This window comes from Nerophis ophidion, linkage group LG01 (assembly GCF_033978795.1).
Source record: "Nerophis ophidion isolate RoL-2023_Sa linkage group LG01, RoL_Noph_v1.0, whole genome shotgun sequence".
Taxonomy (NCBI): Eukaryota; Metazoa; Chordata; class Actinopteri; order Syngnathiformes; family Syngnathidae; genus Nerophis; species Nerophis ophidion.
Genome location: NC_084611.1, coordinates 69763490 through 69777962, shown reverse-complemented (window position 1 = coordinate 69777962; position 14473 = coordinate 69763490). Strand labels below are relative to the sequence as shown.

Genomic DNA, 14473 nt, shown 5'->3' with positions numbered 1-14473 from the left:
ACCAATGCCTGCATAACAAGATTTGTTCATGAACTCGGTTAAGAGGAAGAGCGTTTGAAATGCTACGAAGTGGAACACATTCTACGTGCACAAGGGATATAACAACATCCACAAAAGCCAAGAAATGCAATGCAGTTAATAACAGCAATGAAACTTGCGAGCCACATGTTTTCCATTGGCCGAATATCAACTTGTAAGTCTTGACAAAGGTGAGTTCTTGCAGCAGTTTCCATGGTGTAGTGGTTATCACATTCGCCTAACACGCAAAGGGTCCCCTGTTCGAAACAGGTTGGAAACAAGCCTTTTTTTGACTTTACTTCTTACCTTTATACATAAACCGGGAAATAAATAATAGCAAGGTCCTGTGTTTTTATCATGAAGTAGTTTGCAACATACCTGATCAGCTCATGTTCAGCTGAGCACACACAACACCAAATTTAGAGGGTTCTCATATAGGCAGACCTCAGGCTTCAATATCATGAATGCTGGGTTCCGTGGAAATGTCATGCACAAACCAATTAAATCTGTCATTCATTCAAGTCACTGTATTCTCCGGGCATTGGATGGATTGTAATTGTACTGTTGAGATTGACTTATAAGATGTTTAAACTCTCACCTTAGCAGGAATCATAAATGTAATTCTCAAAGAGTTAGAGAAGACAGCTGTGGGCTGAATGGGTGTTGGCCTTTGTTTCAATACACGAATCAGTCAAAGATTCACCTGAAACCTAAACCTTAGCAGAGGATGGATTCGATCCATCGACCTCTGGGTTATGGGCCTAGCACGCTCCCGCTGAGCCACTCTGCTGTCTTAAGCCTAAAAGGGCTTACTCTGGTTAGTATCCAGACAAACTACTAGTAACAAAGTGATTTGGAACCCAACTGAAGTCGTGTTTATTTCTGAGTGCTGGTTTTGTCCACATTTAAAATGAGATTTCTTATTAAGAAATTGTAGTCAACATCAAACTCTGTGGATCCATTGGGATTTCATTCAAAACGAATAGAAGTTAGGCCCACATTCACGTGGTTTGAGAACAAACTGAGAAAGTGATACAGAAAAAACACCAAGACACTGACAGGATTTCAGCCAAACATCTCCCGTTTAACAAACAGGCATCTTGACTGACAGCTACAGCGCCTGGAACATCATGGATTTCAACTTGATGCCTATAACCCTATACTCAACGGATAGCCAATTTGAGGGGAGAGCATTGATTATCAGTATTTTAAACAAGCACGGTTGCAAACGTGGCACACGTTTTATCTCCAAAAAAGTGTGCCAATTTAGAGAAGCACACGGGTTGTACAAGAAAACCCTCAAACTGTGCTTGTGACAAAGTGTCGTCCCTGGGTGGGCTTGAACCACCATCCTGTCAGTTAACAGCCGAGCGCACTGACCAATTGCGCCGCAGGGACTGACTTCTAAACTTGATTCATTACTCCCCCAATTATTAGAAAATCTCTTGTTACGATGGCCCAATGTCATTGTCTTTGGATGGGAGTAACTTGGAGTACTCCACTTCAGTCTTTGGTGAGTCCAATATGCCTTCTGAGTGGAATGCCTGTGTCTTGCGGTTGTCACAAAAATCGCTTTTGTCCCTTATGAATATTATTTAAAATCTAAAAAAAGCAACAGATGCATTGGCCGGGAATCGGACCCGGGTCTCCCGCATGGGAAGCGAGAATTCTACCACTGAACCACCAATGCCTGCATAACAACGATTTGTTCATGAACTCGGTTAAGAGGAAGAGCGTTTGAAATGCTACGACGTGGAACACATTCTACGTGCACAAGGGATATAACAACATCCACAAAAGGCAAGAAATGCAATGCAGCTACTAACAGCAATGAGACTTGTGAGCCACATGTTTTCCATCGGCCGAATATCAACTTGTAAGTCTTGACAAAGGTGAGTTCTTGCAGCAGTTTCCATGGTGTAGTGGTTATCACATTCGCCTAACACGCGAAAGGTCCCCTGTTCGAAACAGGGTGGAAACAAGTCTTTTTTTGACTTTACTTCTTACCTTTATACATAAACCGGGAAATAATTAATAGCGCCCTGCGATGAGGTGGCGACTTGTCCAGGGTGTACCCTGCCTTCCGCCTGATTGTAGCTGAGATAGGCGCCAGCGCCCCCCGCGACCCCGAAAGGGAATAAGCGGTAGAAAATGGATGGATGGATAATTAATAGCAAGGTCCTGTGTTTTTATCATGAAGTAGTTTGCAAAATACCTGATCAGCTCATGTTCAGCTGAGCACACACAACACCAAATTTAGAGGGTTCTCATATAAGCAGACCTCAGGCTTCAACATCATGAATGCTGGGTTCCATGAGAATGTCATGCACAAACCAGTGAAATTTGTCATTCATTCAAGTCACTGTATTCTCCGGGCGTTGGATGGATTGTAACTGTACTGTTGAGATTGATTAATAAGATGTTTAAACTCTCACCTTGGCAGGAATCATAAATGTAATTCCCAAAGAGTTAGAGAAGACAGCTGTGGGTTGAATGGGTGTTGGCCTTTGTTTCAATACACGAATCAGTCAAAGATTCACCTGAAACCTAAACCTTAGCAGAGGATGGTTTCGAGCCATCGACCTCTGGGTTATGGGCCCAGCACGCTCCCGCTGCGCCACTCTGCTGTCTTAAACCTAATGGGGCTTACTCTGGTTAGTATCCAGACAAACTACTAGTAACAAAGTGATTTGGAACCCAACTGAAGTCATGTTTATTTCTGAGTGCTGGTTTTGTCCACATTTAAAATGGCATTTCTTATTAAGAAATTGTAGTAAACATCAAACTCTGTGGATCCATTGGGATTTCATTCAAAACGAATAGAAGTTAGGCCCACATTCACGTGGTTTAGGAAAAAACTGAGAAAGTGATACAGAAAAAACACCAAGACACTGACAGGATTTCAGCCAAACATCTCCCGTTTAACAAACAGGCATCTTGACTGACAGCTACAGCGCCTGGAACATCATGGATTTCAACTTGATGCCTATAACCCTATACTCAACGGATAGCCAATTTGAGGGGAGAGCATTGATTATCAGTATTTTAAACAAGCACGGTTGCAAACGTGGCACACGTTTTATCTCAAAACAATTGTGCCAATTTAGAGAAGCACACGGGTTGTACAAGAAAACCCTCAAACTGTGCTCGTGACAAAGTGTCGTCCCTGGGTGGGCTTGAACCACCATCCTCTCAGTTAACAGCCGAGTGCGCTGACCAATTGCGCCACAGAGACTGACTTCTAAACTTGATTCATTACTCCCCCAATTATTAGAGAATCTCTTGTTACGATGGCCCAATGTCATAGTCTTTGGATGGGAGTAACTTGGAGTACTCCACTTCAGTCTCCGGTGAGTCCAATATGCCTTCTGAGTGGAATGCCTGTGTCTTGCGGTTGTCACAAACATTGCTTTTGTCCCTTATGAATATTATTTAAAATCTAAATAAAGCAACAGATGCATTGGCTGGGAATCGGACCCGGGTCTCCCGCATGGCAAGCGAGAATTCTTCCACTGAACCACCAATGCCTGCATAACAACGTTTGTTCATGAACTCGGTTAAGAGGAAGAGCGTTTGAAATGCTACGAAGTGGAACACATTCTACGTGCACAAGGGATATAACAACATCCACAAAAGGCAAGAAATGCAATGCAGTTAATAACAGCAATGAGACTTGAGAGCCACATGTTTTCCATCGGCCGAATATCAACTTGTAAGTCTTGACAAAGGTGAGTTCTTTCAGCAGTTTCCATGGTGTAGTGGTTATCACATTCGCCTAACACGCGAAAGGTCCCCTGTTCGAAACAGGGTGGAAACAAGCCTTTTTTTGACTTTACTTCTTACCTTTATACATAAACCGGGAAATAAATAATAGCAAGGTCCTGTGTTTTTATCATGAAGTAGTTTGCAACATACCTGATCAGCTCATGTTCAGCTGAGCACACACAACACCAAATTTAGAGGGTTCTCATATAAGCAGACCTCAGGTTTCAACATCATGAATGCTGGGTTCCATGAGAATGTCATGCACAAACCAGTTAAATCTGTCATTCATTCAAGTCACTGTATTCTCCGGGCGTTGGATGGATTGTAACTGTACTGTTGAGATTGACTTATAAGATGTTTAAACTCTCACCTTAGCAGGAATCATAAATGTAATTCCCAAAGAGTTAGAGAAGACAGCTGTGGGCTGAATGGGTGTTGGCCTTTGTTTCAATACACGAATCAGTCAAAGATTCACCTGAAACCTAAACCTTAGCAGAGGATGGTTTCGATCCATCGACCTCCGGGTTATGGGCCCAGCACACTCCCGCTGAGCCACTCTGCTGTCTTAAGCCTAAAAGGGCTTACTCTGGTTAGTATCCAGACAAACTACTAGTAACAAACTGATTTGGAACCCAACTGAAGTCGTGTTTATTTCTGAATGCTGGTTTTGTCCACATTTAAAATGGCATTTCTTATTAAGAAATTGTAGTCAACATCAAACTCTGTGGATCCATTTGGATTTCATTCAAAACGAATAGAAGTTAGGCCCACATTCACGTGGTTTGAGAACAAACTGAGAAAGTGATACAGAAAAAACACCAAGACACTGACAGGATTTCAGCCAAACATCTCCCGTTTAACAAACAGGCATCTTGACTGACAGCTACAGTGCCTGGAACATCATGGATTTCAACTTGATGCCTATAACCCTATACTTAACGGATAGCCAATTTGAGGGGAGAGCATTGATTATCACTATTTTAAACAAGCACGGTTGCAAACGTGGCACACGTTTTATCTCGAAACTATTGTGCCAATTTAGAGAAGGACAAGGGCTGTACAAGAAAACCCTCAAAATGTGCTCGTGGCAAAGCATCGTCCCTGGGTGGGCTTGAACAACTATCCTCTCAGTTAACAACCGAGCACGCTGACCAATTGCGCCGCAGACTGACTTTTAAATTTGATTCATTACTCCCCCAATTATCAGAAAATCTCTTGTTACGATGGCCCAATGTCATTGTCTTTGGATGGGAGTAACTTGGAGTACTCTGCTTCAGTCTTTGGTGAGTCCAATATGCCTTCTGAGTGCAATGCCTGTGTCTTGCGGTTGTCCCAAACATTGCTTTTGTCCCTTATGAATATTATTTAAAATCTAAAAAAGGCAACAGATGCATTGGCCGGGAATCAGACCCGGGTCTCCCGCATGGCAAGCGAGAATTCTTCCACCGAACCTCCAATGCCTGCATAAAAACATTTGTTCATGAACTCGGTTAAGAGGAAGAGCGTTTGAAATGCTACGAAGTGGAACACATTCTACGTGCACAAGGGATATAACAACATCCACAAAAGGAAAGAAATGCAATGCAGTTAATAACAGCAATGAGACTTGCGAGCCACATGTTTTCCATCGGCCGAATATCAACTTGTGAGTCTTGACAAAGGTGTGTTCTTGCAGCAGTTTCCATGGTGTAGTGGTTATCACATTCGCCTCACACGCGAAAGGTCCCCTGTTCGAAACAGGGTGGAGACAAGCCTTTTTTTGACTTTACTTCTTACCTTTATACATAAACCGGGAAATAAATAATAGCAAGGTCCTGTGTTTTTATCATGAAGTAGTTTGCAACATACCTGATCAGCTCATGTTCAGCTGAGCACACACAACACAGAATTTAGAGGCTTCTCATATAGGCAGACCTCAAGCTTCAAGATCATGAATGCTGGGTTCCGTGGAAATGTCATGCACAAACCAGTGAAATCTGTCATTCATTCAAGTCACTGTATTCTCCGGGCGTTGGATGGATTGTAACTGTACTGTTGAGATTGACTTATAAGATGTTTAAACTCTCACCTTAGCAGGAATCATAAATGTAATTCCCAAAGAGTTAGAGAAGACAGCTGTGGGCTGAATGGGTGTTGGCCTTTGTTTCAATACAAGAATCAGTCAAAGATTCACCTGAAACCTAAACCTTAGCAGAGGATGGTTTCGATCCATCGACCTCTGGGTTATGGGCCCAGCACGCTCCCGCTGCGCCACTCTGCTGTCTTAAATGCCTGTGTCTTGCGGTTGTCCCAAACATTGCTTTTGTCCCTTATGAATATTATTTAAAATCTAAAAAAAGCAACAGAAACATTGGCCGGGAGTCGGACCCGGGTCTCCCGCATGGCAAGCGAGAATTCTTCCACTGAACCACCAATGCCTGCATAACAACGTTTGTTCATGAACTCGGTTAAGAGGAAGAGCGTTTGAAATGCTACGAAGTGGAACAAATTCTACGTGCACAAGGGATATAACAACATCCACAAAAGGCAAGAAATGCAATGCAGTTAATAACAGCAATGAGACTTGCGAGCCACATGTTTTCCATCGGCCGAATATCAACTTGTAAGTCTTGACAAAGGTGGTGTCTTGCAGCAATTTCAATGGTGTAGTGGTTATCACATTCGCCTCACACGCGAAAGGTCCCCTGTTCGTAACAGGGTGGAAACAAGCCTTTTTTTGACTTTACTTCTTACCTTTATACATAAACCGGGAAATAAATAATAGCAAGGTCCTGTGTTTTTATCATGAAGTAGTTTGCAACATACCTGATCAGCTCATGTTCAGCTGAGCACACACAACACCAAATTTAGAGGGTTCTCATATAGGCAGACCTCAGGGTTCAACATCATGAATGCTGGGTTCCATGAGAATGTCATGCACAAACCAGTGAAATCTGTCATTCATTCAAGTCACTGTATTCTCCTGGCGTTGGATGGATTGTAACTGTACTATTGAGATTGACTTATAAGATGTTTAAACTCTCACCTTAGCAGGAATCATAAATGTAATTCCCAAAGAGTTAGAGAAGACAGCTGTGAGCTGAATGGGTGTTGGCCTTTGTTTCAATACAAGAATCAGTCAAAGATTCACCTGAAACCTAAACCTTAGCAGAGGATGGTTTCGATCCATCGACCTCTGGGTTATGGGCCCAGCACGCTCCCGCTGCGCCACTCTGCTGTCTTAAACCTAATAGGGCTTAGTCTGGTTAGTATCCAGACAAACTACTAGTAACAAAGTGATTTGGAACCCAACTGAAGTCATGTTTATTTCTGAGTGCTGGTTTTGTCCACATTTAAAATGGCATTTCTTATTAAGAAATTGTAGTAAACATCAAACTCTGTGGATCCATTGGGATTTCATTCAAAACGAATAGAAGTTAGGCCCACATTCACGTGGTTTAGGAAAAAAACTGAGAAAGTGATACAGAAAAAACACCAAGACACTGACAGGATTTCAGCCAAACATCTCCCGTTTAACAAACAGGCATCTTGACTGACAGCTACAGCGCCTGGAACATCATGGATTTCAACTTGATGCCTATAACCCTATACTCAACGGATAGCCAATTTGAGGGGAGAGCATTGATTATCACTATTTTAAACAAGCACGGTTGCAAACGCGGCACACGTTTTATCTCGAAACTATTGTGCCAATTTAGAGAAGGACACGGGCTGTATAAGAAAACCCTCAAAATGTGCTCGTGGCAAAGCATCGTCCCTGGGTGGGCTTGAACAACTATCCTCTCAGTTAACAGCCGAACGCGCTGACCAATTGCGCCGCGGACTGACTTTTAAATTTGATTCATTACTCCCCCAATTATCAGAAAATCTCTTGTTACGATGGCCCAATGTCATTGTCTTTGGATGGGAATAACTTGGAGTATTCTGCTTCAGTCTTTGGTGAGTCCAATATGCCTTCTGAGTGCAATGCCTGTGTCTTGCGGTTGTCCCAAACATTGCTTTTGTCCCTTATGAATATTATTTAAAATCTAAAAAAGGCAACAGATGCATTGGCCGGGAATCGGACCCGGGTCTCCCGCATGGCAAGCGAGAATTCTTCCACCGAACTACCAATGCCTGCATAAAATCATTTGTTCATGAACTCGGTTAAGAGGAAGAGCGTTTGAAATGCTACGAAGTGGAACACATTCTACGTGCACAAGGGATATAACAACATCCACAAAAGGCAAGAAATGCAATGCAGTTAATAACAGCAATGAGACTTGCGAGCCACATGTTTTCCATCGCCCGAATATCAACTTGTGAGTCTTGACAAAGGTGTGTTCTTGCAGCAGTTTCCATGGTGTAGTGGTTATCACATTCGCCTCACACGCGAAAGGTCCCCTGTTCGAAACAGGGTGGAAACAAGCCTATTTTTGACTTTACTTCTTACCTTTATACATAAACCGGGAAATAAATAATAGCAAGGTCCTGTGTTTTTATCATGAAGTAGTTTGCAACATACCTGATCAGCTCATGTTCAGCTGAGCACACACAACACCAAATTTAGAGGGTTCTCATATAAGCAGACCTCAGGCTTCAACATCATGAATGCTGGGTTCCGTGGAAATGTCATGCACAAACCAGTGAAATCTGTCATTCATTCAAGTCACTGTATTCTCCGGGCGTTGGATGGATTGTAACTGTACTGTTGAGATTGACTTATAAGATGTTTAAACTCTCACCTTAGCAGGAATCATAAATGTAATTCCCAAAGAGTTAGAGAAGACAGCTGTGGGCTGAATGGGTGTTGGCCTTTGTTTCAATACACAAATCACTCAAAGATTCACCTGAAACCTAAACCTTAGCAGAGGATGGTTTCGATCCATTCACTGTATTCTCCGGGCGTTGGATGGATTGTAACTGTACTGTTGAGATTGACTTATAAGATGTTTAAACTCTCACCTTAGCAGGAATCATAAATGTAATTCCCAAAGAGTTAGAGAAGACAGCTGTGGGCTGAATGGGTGTTGGCCTTTGTTTCAATACACAAATCACTCAAAGATTCACCTGAAACCTAAACCTTAGCAGAGGATGGTTTCGATCCATCAACCTCTGGGTTATGGGCCCAGCACCCTCCCGCTCAGCCACTCTGCTGTCTTAAGCCTAGAAGGGCTTACTCTGGTTAGTATCCAGACAAACTACTAGTAACAAACTGATTTGGAACCCAACTGAAGTCGTGTTTATTTCTGAGTGCTGGTTTTGTCCACATTTAAAATGGCATTTCTTATTAAGAAATTGTAGTCAACATCAAACTCTGTGGATCCATTGGGATTTCATTCAAAACGAATAGAAGTTAGGCCCACATTCACGTGGTTTGAGAACAAACTGAGAAAGTGATACAGAAAAAACACCAAGACACTGAAAGGATTTCAGCCAAACATCTCCCGTTTAACAAACAGGCATCTTGACTGACAGCTACAGCGCCTGGAACATCATGGATTTCAACTTGATGCCTATAACCCTATACTCAACGGATAGCCAATTTGAGGGGAGAGCATTGATTATCAGTATTTTAAACAAGCACGGTTGCAAACGTGGCACACGTTTTATCTCGAAACTATTGTGCCAATTTAGAGAAGGACACGGGCTGTACAAGAAAACCCTCAAAATGTGCTCGTGGCAAAGCATCGTCAGTGGGTGGGCTTGAACAACTATCCTCTCAGTTAACAGCCGAGCGCGCTGACCAATTGCGCCGCAGACTGACTTTTAAATTTTATTCATTACTTCCCCAATTATCAGAAAATCTCTTGTTACGATGGCCCAATGTCATTGTCTTTGGATGGGAGTAACTTGGAGTACTCTGCTTCAGTCTTTGGTGAGTCCAATATGCCTTCTGAGTGCAATGCCTGTGTCTTGCGGTTGTCCCAAACATTGCTTTTGTCCCTTATGAATATTATTTAAAATCTAAAAAAAAGCAACAGAAACATTGGCCGGGAGTCGGACCCGGGTCTCCCGCATGGCAAGCAAGAATTCTTCCACTGAACCACCAATGCCTGCATAACAACGTTTGTTCATGAACTCGGTTAAGAGGAAGAGCGTTTGAAATGCTACGAAGTGGAACACATTCTACGTGCACAAGGGATATAACAACATCCACAAAAGGCAAGAAATGCAATGCAGTTAATAACAGCAATGAGACTTGCGAGCCACATGTTTTCCATCGGCCGAATATCAACTTGTAAGTCTTGACAAAGGTGGTGTCTTGCAGCACTTTCAATGGTGTAGTGGTTATCACATTCGCCTCACACGCGAAAGGTCCCCTGTTCGTAACAGGGTGGAAACAAGCCTTTTTTTGACTTTACTTCTTACCTTTATACATAAACCGGGAAATAAATAATAGCAAGGTCCTGTGTTTTTATCATGAAGTAGTTTGCAACATACCTGATCAGCTCATGTTCAGCTGAGCACACACAACACCAAATTTAGAGGGTTCTCATATAGGCAGACCTCAGGGTTCAACATCATGAATGCTGGGTTCCATGAGAATGTCATGCACAAACCAGTGAAATCTGTCATTCATTCAAGTCACTGTATTCTCCTGGCGTTGGATGGATTGTAACTGTACTATTGAGATTGACTTATAAAATGTTTAAACTCTCACCTTAGCAGGAATCATAAATGTAATTCCCAAAGAGTTAGAGAAGACAACTGTGAGCTGAATTGGTGTTGGCCTTTGTTTCAATACATGAATCAGTCAAAGATTCACCTGAAACCTAAACCTTAGCAGAGGATGGTTTCGATCCATCGACCTCTGGGTTATGGGCCCAGCACGCTCCCGCTGCGCCACTCTGCTGTCTTAAATCTAATAGGGCTTAGTCTGGTTAGTATCCAGACAAACTACTAGTAACAAAGTGATTTGGAACCCAACTGAAGTCATGTTTATTTCTGAGTGCTGGTTTTGTCCACATTTAAAATGGCATTTCTTATTAAGAAATTGTAGTAAACATCAAACTCTGTGGATCCATTGGGATTTCATTCAAAACGAATAGAAGTTAGGCCCACATTCACGTGGTTTAGGAAAAAAACTGAGTAAGTGATACAGAAAAAACACCAAGACACTGACAGGATTTCAGCCAAACATCTCCCGTTTAACAAACAGGCATCTTGACTGACAGCTACAGCGCATGGAACATCATGGATTTCAACTTGATGCCTATAACAATATACTCAACGTATTGCCAATTTGAGGGGTGAGCATTGATTATCAGTATTTTAAACAAGCACTGTTGCAAACGTGGCACACGTTTTATCTCAAATCAATTGTGCCAATTTAGAGAAGCACACGTGTTGTACAAGAAAACCCTCAAACTGTGCTCGTGACAAAGTGTCGTCCTTGGGTGGGCTTGAACCACCATCCTCTCAGTTAACAGCCGAGCGCGCTGACCAATTGCGCCACAGAGACTGACATCTAAACTTGATTCATTACTCCCCCAATTATTAGAGAATCTCTTGTTACGATGGCCCAATGTCATTGTCTTTGGATGGGAGTAACTTGGAGTACTCCACTTCAGTCTCCGGTGAGTCCAATATGCCTTCTGAGTGGAATGCCTGTGTCTTGCGGTTGTCACAAACATTGCTTTTGTCCCTTATGAATATTATTTAAAATCTAAATAAAGCAACAGATGCATTGGCTGGGAATCGGACCCGGGTCTCCCGCATGGCAAGCGAGAATTCTTTCACTGAACCACCAATGCCTGCATAACAATGTTTGTTCAGGAACTCGGTTAAGAGGAAGAGCGTTTGAAATGCTACGAAGTGGAACACATTCTACGTGCACAAGGGATATAACAACATCCACAAAAGGCAAGAAATGCAATGCAGTTAATAACAGCAATGAGACTTGCGAGCCACATGTTTTCCATCGGCCGAGTATCAGCTTGTAAGTCTTGACAAAGGTGAGTTCTTGCAGCAGTTTCCATGGTGTAGTGGTTATCACATTCGCCCCCCATGGACAGGTCCCCTGTTCGAAACAGGGTGGAAACAAGCCTTTTTTTGACTTTACTTCTTACCTTTATACATAAACCGGGAAATAAATAATAGCAAGGTCCTGTGTTTTTATCATGAAGTAGTTTGCAACATACCTGATCAGCTCATGTTCAGCTGAGCACACAAAACACCAAATTTAGAGGGTTCTCATATAGGCAGACCTCAGGCTTCAACATCATGATTGCTGGGTTCCATGAGAATGTCATGCACAAACCAGTGAAATCTGTCATTCATTCAAGTCACTGTATTCTCCGGGCGTTGGATGGATTGTAACTGTACTGTTGAGATTGACTTATAAGATGTTTAAACTCTCACCTTAGCAGGAATCATAAATGTAATTCCCAAAGAGTTAGAGAAGACAGCTGTGGGCTGAATGGGTGTTGGCCTTTGTTTCAATACAAGAATCAGTCAAAGATTCACCTGAAACCTAAACCTTAGCAGAGGATGGTTTCGATCCATCGACCTCTGGGTTATGGGCCCAGCACGCTCCCGCTGCGCCACTCTGCTGTCTTAAACCTAATAGGGCTTACTCTGGTTAGTATCCAGACAAACTACTAGTAACAAAGTGATTTGGAACCCAACTGATGTCATGTTTATTTCTGAGTGCTGGTTTTGTCCACATTTAAAATGGCATTTCTTATTAAGAAATTGTAGTAAACATCAAACTCTGTGGATCCATTGGGATTTCATTCAAAATTAATAGAAGTTAGGCCCACATTCACGTGGTTTAGGAAAAATCTGAGAAAGTGATACAGAAAAAACACCAAGACACTGACAGGATTTCAGCCAAACATCTCCCGTTTAACAAACAGGCATCTTGACTGACAGCTACAGCGCCTGGAACATCATGGATTTCAACTTGATGCCTATAACCCTATACTCAACGTATAGCCAATTTGAGGGGAGAGCATTGATTATCAGTATTTTAAACAAGCACGGTTGCAAACGTGGCACACGTTTTATCTCAAAACAATTGTGCCAATTTAGAGAAGCACACGGGTTGTACAAGAAAACCCTCAAACTGTGCTCGTGGCAAAGTGTCGTCTCTGAGTGGGCTTGAACCACCATCCTCTCAGTTAACAGCCGAGCGCGCTGACCAATTGCGCCACAGAGACTGACTTCTAAACTTGATTCATTACCCCCCCAATTATTAGAAAATCTCTTGTTACGATGGCCCAATGTCATTGTCTTTGGATGGGAGTAACTTGGAGTACTCCACTTCAGTCTTCGGTGAGTCCAATAGGCCTTCTGAGTGGAATCCCTGTGTCTTGCGGTTGTCACAAAAATCGCTTTTGTCCCTTATGAATATTATTTAAAATCTAAAAAAAGCAACAGATGCATTGGCCGGGAATCGGACCCGGGTCTCCCGCATGGGAAGCGAGAATTCTACCACTGAGCAACCAATGCCTGCATAACAATGTTGGTTCATGAACTCGGTTAAGAGGAAGAGCGTTTGAAATGCTACGACGTGGAACACATTCTACGTGCACAAGGGATATAACAACATCCACAAAAGGCAAGAAATGCAATGCAGCTACTAACAGCAATGAGACTTGCGAGCCACATGTTTTCCATCGGCCGAATATCAACTTGTAAGTCTTGACAAAGGTGAGCTCTTGCAGCAGTTTCCATGGTGTAGTGGTCCACACATTCGCCCCCCATGGACAGGTCCCCTGTTCGAAACAGGGTGGAAACAAGCCTTTTTTTGACTTTACTTCTTACCTTTATACATAAACCGGGAAATAAATAATAGCAAGGTCCTGTGTTTTTATCATGAAGTAGTTTGCAACATACCTGATCAGCTCATGTTCAGCTGAGCACACACAACACCAAATTTAGAGGGTTCTCATATAGGCAGACCTCAGGGTTCAACATCATGAATGCTGGGTTCCATGAGAATGTCATGCACAAACCAGTGAAATCTCTCATTCATTCAAGTCACTGTATTCTCCTGGCGTTGGATGCATTGTAACTGTACTGTTGAGATTGACTTATAAGATGTTTAAACTCTCACCTTAGCAGGAATCATAAATGTAATTCCCAAAGAGTTAGAGAAGACAGCTGTGGGCTGAATGGGTGTTGGCCTTTGTTTCAATAAAAGAATCAGTCAAAGATTCACCTGAAACCTAAACCTTAGCAGAGGATGGTTTCGATCCATCGACCTCTGGGTTATGGGCCCAGCACGCTCCCGCTGCGCCACTCTGCTGTCTTAAACCTAATAGGGCTTAGTCTGGTTAGTATCCAGACAAACTACTAGTAACAAAGTGATTTGGAACCCAACTGAAGTCATGTTTATTTCTGAGTGCTGGTTTTGTCCATATTTGAAATGGCATTTCTTATTACGAAATTGTAGTAAACATCAAAATCTGTGGATCCATTGGGATTTCATTCAAAACAAATAGAAGTTAGGCCCACATTCACGTGGTTTAGGAAAAAACTGAGAAAGTGATACAGAAAAAACACCAAGACACTGACAGGATTTCAGCCAAACATCTCCCGTTTAACAAACAGGCATCTTGACTGACAGCTACAGCGCCTGGAACATCATGGATTTCAACTTGATGCCTATAACCCTATACCCAACGTATAGCCAATTTGAGGGGAGAGCATTGATTATCAGTATTTTAAACAAGCACGGTTGCAAACGTGGCACACGTTTTAT

At 42.5% G+C, this 14473-nt stretch overlaps 18 non-coding genes across 18 annotated transcripts; 5 read left to right on the top strand and 13 right to left on the bottom strand.

The window, feature by feature from the left end:
* The first annotated feature begins 225 nt into the window (after positions 1–225).
* Positions 226–298, top strand: trnav-aac (transfer RNA valine (anticodon AAC)). Its single transcript has one exon. It is a non-coding gene; the product is annotated as a tRNA-Val (tRNA).
* A 1339-nt stretch (positions 299–1637) lies between these two features.
* Positions 1638–1708, bottom strand: trnag-ccc (transfer RNA glycine (anticodon CCC)). Its single transcript has one exon. It is a non-coding gene; the product is annotated as a tRNA-Gly (tRNA).
* A 218-nt stretch (positions 1709–1926) lies between these two features.
* trnav-aac (transfer RNA valine (anticodon AAC)) lies at positions 1927–1999 on the top strand. The gene has a single exon. It is a non-coding gene; the product is annotated as a tRNA-Val (tRNA).
* A 1180-nt stretch (positions 2000–3179) lies between these two features.
* trnan-guu (transfer RNA asparagine (anticodon GUU)) lies at positions 3180–3253 on the bottom strand. Its single transcript has one exon. It is a non-coding gene; the product is annotated as a tRNA-Asn (tRNA).
* A 221-nt stretch (positions 3254–3474) lies between these two features.
* Positions 3475–3545, bottom strand: trnag-gcc (transfer RNA glycine (anticodon GCC)). The gene has a single exon. It is a non-coding gene; the product is annotated as a tRNA-Gly (tRNA).
* Positions 3546–3762: 217 nt separating this feature from the next.
* On the top strand, positions 3763–3835 carry trnav-aac (transfer RNA valine (anticodon AAC)). The gene has a single exon. It is a non-coding gene; the product is annotated as a tRNA-Val (tRNA).
* Positions 3836–5460: 1625 nt separating this feature from the next.
* On the top strand, positions 5461–5533 carry trnav-cac (transfer RNA valine (anticodon CAC)). The gene has a single exon. It is a non-coding gene; the product is annotated as a tRNA-Val (tRNA).
* Positions 5534–5971: 438 nt separating this feature from the next.
* On the bottom strand, positions 5972–6043 carry trnam-cau (transfer RNA methionine (anticodon CAU)). The gene has a single exon. It is a non-coding gene; the product is annotated as a tRNA-Met (tRNA).
* Positions 6044–6129: 86 nt separating this feature from the next.
* On the bottom strand, positions 6130–6200 carry trnag-gcc (transfer RNA glycine (anticodon GCC)). The gene has a single exon. It is a non-coding gene; the product is annotated as a tRNA-Gly (tRNA).
* A 728-nt stretch (positions 6201–6928) lies between these two features.
* Positions 6929–7000, bottom strand: trnam-cau (transfer RNA methionine (anticodon CAU)). Its single transcript has one exon. It is a non-coding gene; the product is annotated as a tRNA-Met (tRNA).
* An 828-nt stretch (positions 7001–7828) lies between these two features.
* On the bottom strand, positions 7829–7899 carry trnag-gcc (transfer RNA glycine (anticodon GCC)). Its single transcript has one exon. It is a non-coding gene; the product is annotated as a tRNA-Gly (tRNA).
* A 217-nt stretch (positions 7900–8116) lies between these two features.
* On the top strand, positions 8117–8189 carry trnav-cac (transfer RNA valine (anticodon CAC)). The gene has a single exon. It is a non-coding gene; the product is annotated as a tRNA-Val (tRNA).
* Positions 8190–10546: 2357 nt separating this feature from the next.
* trnam-cau (transfer RNA methionine (anticodon CAU)) lies at positions 10547–10618 on the bottom strand. Its single transcript has one exon. It is a non-coding gene; the product is annotated as a tRNA-Met (tRNA).
* Positions 10619–11153: 535 nt separating this feature from the next.
* Positions 11154–11227, bottom strand: trnan-guu (transfer RNA asparagine (anticodon GUU)). The gene has a single exon. It is a non-coding gene; the product is annotated as a tRNA-Asn (tRNA).
* Positions 11228–12246: 1019 nt separating this feature from the next.
* On the bottom strand, positions 12247–12318 carry trnam-cau (transfer RNA methionine (anticodon CAU)). Its single transcript has one exon. It is a non-coding gene; the product is annotated as a tRNA-Met (tRNA).
* A 534-nt stretch (positions 12319–12852) lies between these two features.
* On the bottom strand, positions 12853–12926 carry trnan-guu (transfer RNA asparagine (anticodon GUU)). The gene has a single exon. It is a non-coding gene; the product is annotated as a tRNA-Asn (tRNA).
* Positions 12927–13147: 221 nt separating this feature from the next.
* Positions 13148–13218, bottom strand: trnag-ccc (transfer RNA glycine (anticodon CCC)). The gene has a single exon. It is a non-coding gene; the product is annotated as a tRNA-Gly (tRNA).
* A 727-nt stretch (positions 13219–13945) lies between these two features.
* trnam-cau (transfer RNA methionine (anticodon CAU)) lies at positions 13946–14017 on the bottom strand. The gene has a single exon. It is a non-coding gene; the product is annotated as a tRNA-Met (tRNA).
* Between the last annotated feature and the right edge of the window lie 456 nt (positions 14018–14473).